This window comes from Myotis davidii, unplaced genomic scaffold (assembly GCF_000327345.1).
Source record: "Myotis davidii unplaced genomic scaffold, ASM32734v1 scaffold209, whole genome shotgun sequence".
Taxonomy (NCBI): Eukaryota; Metazoa; Chordata; class Mammalia; order Chiroptera; family Vespertilionidae; genus Myotis; species Myotis davidii.
The window spans coordinates 299,717-306,712 of NW_006300047.1; the positions used below are offsets into that span (position 1 = coordinate 299,717).

At 41.8% G+C, this 6,996-nt stretch overlaps 1 long non-coding RNA gene across 1 annotated transcript in view; it reads left to right on the forward strand.

The window, feature by feature from the left end:
• LOC107185064 overlaps positions 1–4,935 on the forward strand; it is a 16,382-nt gene extending 11,447 nt beyond the window's left edge. The window contains exons 2-3 of the long non-coding RNA XR_001515979.1: positions 4,531–4,536; positions 4,598–4,935. This is a non-coding gene — a long non-coding RNA (uncharacterized LOC107185064). The remainder of the gene's footprint in view (positions 1–4,530; positions 4,537–4,597) is intronic.
• Positions 4,936–6,996: the final 2,061 nt, after the last annotated feature.

A 6,996-nucleotide genomic window follows, 5' to 3' on the forward strand; every position in this document is an offset into this window, starting at 1 on the left:
GGGTATAAGGGGACTGTCTCCACTCTCCTACGATCTCCTGCCTGAGAGCTTGACCATTGTGTGCGGTAAAGAACTGTAGGGGTCTTCATTACATGAAGACCTGACGGCATCACAGCTGTTGGTTTAAGCTGTCCCCTCATTGACTGTGCCTTAAGTGTATCCAGACAAGACCTACCACGGGTCTGAGGGGTCTGTCTCCACTCTCCTACGATGTCCTGTCTGAGAGCTTGAGCATTGTGTGCGGTAAAGAGCTGTAGGGGTCTTCATTACATGAAGATCTGGCGGCATCACAACTGCTGGTTTAAGCTGTCCTCTCATTGACTGTGCCTTAAGTGTATCCAGACAAGTAGCGGGGTGAGCCACTAAATGAGCCACAGCAGAGTCCCCTCAGAAGCCATGAAATTACTCTAAGTTGGCTGCCCTCCACTCCCTCATATATTCTATATACATCAGAAATATGGCAGCCCTTTTGGTTCCCTATCTGTGGAATGATCAGTGTCTTCGCTCCTTTCTGCTTAGGGGGGCCAGGAGGATAGATATCTCCTTTAAGGTCCTTACTGTGGTGTAATGACCAAGAGTACAGGGGTTGGGTCAGGTCTCATGGTCTTGAACTCAAGCTCTGTCATTTGTTGGTTGTGTAATTTGGGGCACATAAGGTCACCTTTCTGTGCCTTCAATAAAATGAGAATTATAACAGGGGCTGTATCATGGGTGCTTAGTGTCATGCCTGGCAAATGGTAAAAACTGAACAAAATGATTTGCCATTGTGTTATTATTGTATGCAACTATTTCTATATTATTACATGCAACTGTTATCATTATTGTGAACATCTTTACGACATTACCCAGTTTGGAGGCAGATGGATCTGATATTTAGAAAATAATATTGAAATTTGCAACAAATCCAGAAAGTCCTCAGAAGTAAGAAAGGGCATGGAAAGAGAGGAAAGGAAATAACAGTAAAAGAGTAATGGGGCAAGACAAATTTTCAGCACTTGAAACCATTTCTAGCTAGTACATAGTAATTTCTCCTCTCTCCATTTATTTATTATTTCTATATCCATATATATCAAATATATATATTTGAATGCTTAAATGGTGACCCAATTCAGACCTATTGGCTAAGTCTCCAATTCTATCACTCCCCTCCTTGGTTATCCATCCACAAACGCAGCAACTTCTCTGTGATTCACATGGAGTGAGTTTCTTAGGTGATATCATTAAAAGTATAATAACTCAGGATTTTCCTATGAATGGAAAAGTGCATATTGGTAATGGAATTGTCATTCGTCTCTGCCAATAGTAATGTTTTGAAAGCCATGACTATGAGTGACCCTAAGGCTGTGCCAGAGCAGGGCATGGTCCCCAATGCCCTGGATTCATTTTATAAGCTGATTTTGCCTTTGTTTTATGACACCAATGATTCATTTCACCCAAATTATCCTTTCGTTCGTTGTTGATTTACTGTGTTTTGCTGAACACTTTCCTATGGATTAATATTGATGGTGGGAATCCTTGAGAGCCAAGCCAATATAGCAAAAGCTTCCCAAGGTGTATACTGATGCTCTTCTCCTGTTGATCTAATTAAAGATCATAATGCCTAATCTAATTAGTTCAGTTGGTTCTGTCAGGATAATTATTGCACTTTTAGGCATGCAATCACCGCAGCTAAACTGCTCTGTGGTAACAAATTGTGATTCTGAAGGAACTGACTTTCAGGGTACAAATATGTGCATCAACTAGGGCTTTATAGAATTTTTCTTTTTTAAAGCAATTGGTGCTTGCTTTCTTCTAAGACTTTCTCTATCAATCACTGATTTGTGGAACATGCTTTAAATTCTTGATTTAATTGTCCAGAATATGGGTGTAGGGGCTGGTGACAATACTTCAGTTAGGATGATGATGAGCACTTTCTTTTATTGGACGAGAGAGAAAAAGGAAAAATGGGAAAATGTAAAGGTATATGAGAAAGCAAAAGCATATAAGATCTAGATCCCATGACAAAAGATTCGCTTTGGGAAGAGAGGAATGAGATCAGTAGAGCTGTTGGGAGGTTTGGAGATTCAGTGAGAGCAAGATTCTCATTGGAAGTTCTAGTTTCTCAATGAAGCCTGAAGTCAAGTCATTATGTGAGAGGAGGGAGGATTAAGGGCAATGATAACAATAACAACAACAAGAATAATATTAGCAACAACAGTAGCCTACATTCATTGAGTGCTTCCCATATATCAAGTAATTTTATAATCATTTTGCATTTATTAGCTCTTAATCTTCCCAACAACCTTACAAAGTTGGATTGGATCTTGCAGAGCAGAAAAGCAAACTCTGTAGAGAAACATCATAGAATGTAAAATCAGTATCCTGGTTTTATTTTCTGTCTAATGTTTTTAGCAACTCGAAGAAGGCAGATGGCTCATTGCATGTTTGGTTGGATTTTGCTAGACAAATATGGTGGGAAGAGAAAAGAAATTAAAGATATTGAGTATGTTGGCATTTGGAAGCAGGTAAAAAAAATGCTCAACATCACTAATCATCAGAGAGATGCAAATTAAAACCACAATGAGATATACCTCACACCTGTCAGAATGGTTATCATTAATAAATCAACAAGCAACAAGTACTGACCAGGATGTGGAGAAAAGGGAACCCTCATGCACTGCTGGTGGGAATGCAACCTGGCGCAGCCACTGTGGAAAACAGTATGGGGCTTCCTCTAAAATTAAAAATGGAATTGCCTTTTGACTCAGCAATCCCACTCCTAAAAATACAAAACACCAAAAAGAAATAGTATATGCATCCCAATGTTCAGAGTAGCATTATTTACAATAGTCAAGATCTGGAAGCAGCTCAAGTACCTATCCGTAGATGAGTGGATAAAAAGTTGTGGTACCTTTACACAAGGAAATACTACGTAGCTGTGAAAAAGAAGGAACTCTTACCTTTCGCAACAGCATGGATGGACCTGGAGATGATGCTAAGTTAAACAAGCCAGTCAGAGAAAGACAAATATCATATGATCTCACTTATATGTGGAATCTAATGAACAAAATAAACTGCTAAACAAAATAGAACCAGAGGCATGGATACATGGAGCAGACTGACAGCTGTCAGAGGGGAGGAGAGTGAGGGGGACTGGATGAAAGAAGGTGAAAAATTAGCCAAAGAATATGTATATGCATAACCCATAGACATAGACAACAGTGAAATGATGGTCAGAGGGAAGAGGGTGAGGGCTGAGTGGAGTGGGCAAACGGGAGAGGGGCGGGACGGGAGGGGGGATGGGGACATCTGCAATAGTGTTGACAATGAAAAGTTTGGGGTATTTTTTTAAATTGATTTTATTGATTTTTTTACAGAGAGGAAGGGATAGGGATAGAGAGTTAGAAACATCGATGAGAGAGAAGCACCGATCAGCTGCCTCCTGCACACCCCCTACTGGGGATGTGCATGCAACCAAGGTACATGCCCTTGACCGGAATCGAACCTGGGACCCTTCAGTCCCCAGGTCTACGCTCTATCCAGTGAGCCAAACCAGCTAGGGCAATGGGTATTTTTTTAAAGAAGATATGGCTAAAGAATATGAAGAAAGTGGTGATGTTTGTAGCTGGAAGTATAGGAATTTTTAGCCACAGGAAGCTGGCATTCGTGATGTTTGTAGATGGGGCAGTACTCAGCGATGAGTTCTAAGGTGTGACCCTCCGGTGGTAGCTGAGGTGCAGAGGAGGTGAAATGATAGACATGATCGTGTCTGTGTTTGGAAAGATGAGCAGCATGGAAGGGGGTAAGCCTGGAAGCAGGGAGACAATTGGAAAAGAGTTTGAATCATCAAGGAGAGAGATCACACAGCTTGGCCAGGGTGGTGGCAGTGAGGACACAGGTAAGGAAGCAGGGGAGTTGTGGAAACATTTAGCAGGTAGGATGGTGAATGGATTCAGTGGGTTTGACTGTGTGGGGGTCAGGGAAAGGGATGCAACAAAGTGATGGCCCGCTTCTAAGTCTAGATCCTGGTCTAAGCAGCTGGGTGAATGCTCATTTGGTCTAATCACACACACAAAAAGGACTGGGAAGGACAGAAACAGTGAATTGAGAGTAGGAGAGCTTTTACAAGTCAGAGAAACAGAAGTATCACATGATCTCATTTAAATGTGGGATCAAATAAAATAAACTGGCAAACAAAATAGATCCAGAGACATGGAAGCGTGGAGCAGACTGAGAAATCTCATAGGGAAGTGAGGAGGATGGTGGTGGGAAGAGATTAACCAAAAAATGTATATGTATATATGCCTATTTGGACACAGACAATAGTGCATTGAGGCCTGGGGAGGGGCAGGAACTGGGAGAAGGGGATCAATGGGCGGGGGGAGATATCTGTAATACTTTCAATAATAAAGATAAATTTTTTTTTAAAGGTTTAAGATAAACCAAGGTTTCTCTGTGATATAAAGACAGGATCCTTAGACACTGCTTTCATTTTTTTAAAAATATTCTTTTTTATTTTTCAATTACAGTTGGCATTCAACATTAAATTAGTTTCAGGTGTACACCATGGTGATTAGACATTTATGTAACTTACAAAGTGATCTCCCGATAAGTCTAGTACCCACCTGACACCGCACATAGTTATTACAATATCATTGACTATAGTCCCTGTGCTGTACTTGGATGTTGCTTTCCGTGTTTGACCTCCTGGAAGGAGAGTTTTACATTTGACAAAGATGCTAATGGACTCAAATAAGGTCTGTGGGAGGGAAGAGTGTTGAAAGTGGAGAAATGAACGCAAAAGTTAGGGAAGGTGTTATAAGGACTGAGCTAAGACCTCATTAGGACTAGAAAAAAACTGAAGTGGTGCTCCCTGGCCAGGCTGGGTAGCGTGCTGAGCCACATTATAAATAACAGCAGGTAAGAAGTACAACCACCCTTACTGTTCCTCAGAGTTGTGGTCATTGGCATTGTCTCTGTTGCATATCCTCAGTTTGAATCACCTTGGAATAAGAAAACCCTCGGGAAGTTCTCCATCTCCTTACAGCAGCATGAAGGATCTCATTGGGTTGCCACTAAGAGAGCCCCACTCACAAGAGATTAAACAAAACATAGGAATTCAATAGATGGCTGGTGGTGAGAGGCTTGCATGGAATCTAAAGAAAATGTTAAGAAAAGTAGATTTTAAGAAAGGTCAGGGTGGGGACCAGGACAGCTCTCCCCTCTCAGCAGCTATGTTATGCATTTCACCTGTAGTTCTCTACCCATTTTTGGTACTTATTCATTCACTCAGCAAGTATTCGTTGAGCATCTATTATGGGCCAGGCTCCATGCCAAGTACTGAGGATACAAAAGTAAAAATGACCTCACCCCTCAGAGCCTGGAGTCTGCTGGGCGATGTGGCCATTGCCCAAACAGTCACACGAACTGATGTATAATTGCAGCTGTGGCTACTGTTAGGGCAGAATGGCACAGCAGGCAATGACAACCAGCGGTGGACAAATTTGACCCCGTCAGGGAGGTGAGGGAAGGTTTGCTTGAGAAAGTAACCATGGAAATTATATTAGAAAGATAGAGTAGAGGAGGAGAGTAGAGGCTCTCGTGTTCCAGGCACAGGGAACAGCCTGTGCAAAGGCCCTCTAGAGGGTACATGGTGGGCTCAAGGGTCAATGAAGGCCGGCATGGCTGCAGTACTAAACAGAAGGTGAGATGGCATGAGATGAGACCCTGTAGGTCCATGATGGGTAAGGCCAGACTAACCACGTTCTTATTCCAAAAGCCACAGTGAAGCACAGATATGTTAGAAGCAGGAGCCAACCCTGGTCCAATCCTCTAACACGAGGTGGGGTCACATGTCAGGAACAAATGAACTGGACAGATCCCCCAAATTGCTTTTACTTCAATTCTCATGGTGCCATCACTTTCCATGGTATGAAAATCCAAAGACTACCACCGTCCCCTAAATGATCCCAACATCCTTTAAAAAAGGCAGCATCTGGGGAATGAGAAAGGCAAGGGATTTTGGGAAAGACACGTGGCCAGACCATTTGTGTGCCTGGGGGCATGTGTCTCCTCTGTAAAATGAGCGGTCATGACAGCAGCCACTGTGTCCTAGGCTGGCTCACCACAGACGCATTTTAACGTCACTTTAACCCCACGGGCTAGAAATCCCCTCCACTTTATAAACGTAAAAATGAAGGTTGAGTATACTTTAAGCCAGGAATAACTTCAATGTCTATACACCCTTCATCATTTTCCTCCCCAAATGTCATAATCCTCTACATCAAATGAGTAATTATTATCATTATCATTCTGAACAGAAATAATAGCAGTGTTCAATTAATAATATAATTACTACTGATAGCTAAGACGTATAGTAAAGCATGTGCCAGGATCTAAGCACTCCCATATAATCATTCATTTAACCCTCCTAACAACCTGAGATAAAGTAGTATTACTTGACCAGGCTATGTAAGTAGTAGAGCCATAACTTAAACCCCAGTGGGCTGGTCTCAGAATCCAGGCAGTTAAATATCATGCTGTTCACATTCTCCCTCTCCTCTCCTCTCCTCTCCTCTCCTCTCCTCTTCTCTCTCTCTCTCTCTCTCTCTCTCTTCTTCCTTCCCTGTCTCTCTCTCTCAGTCTTTCAGTCTCTGTCTCTCTGCCCTTTTATCCACCAAAGGGAAGAAAAACCACTATGTCTATTATTGGTAAATTCTTATCTCAATGTATTTTTTAAGTGAAACAACTGTATGGTGTTTTTGCTATTATTATTGTCTCCATTTTATTAAATAAGAAACGGAGTCTCAGAAAGGTGGGTTCCTCATTCAAGATAATAGACTATAAATAAAGGAATCAGGATTCAAATCCAGGCCTGTTTGACCCCAAAGCTCTGTGGATATTAGGACATGAAAATAATTTCCCATCATCCTCTTCCCACTGGTTCCATCTCAGCCTTTCTTGAATGAATGTTGGGACCCTTGTGGGGGAAAAAAGACAAAAACAAACAAACAATAA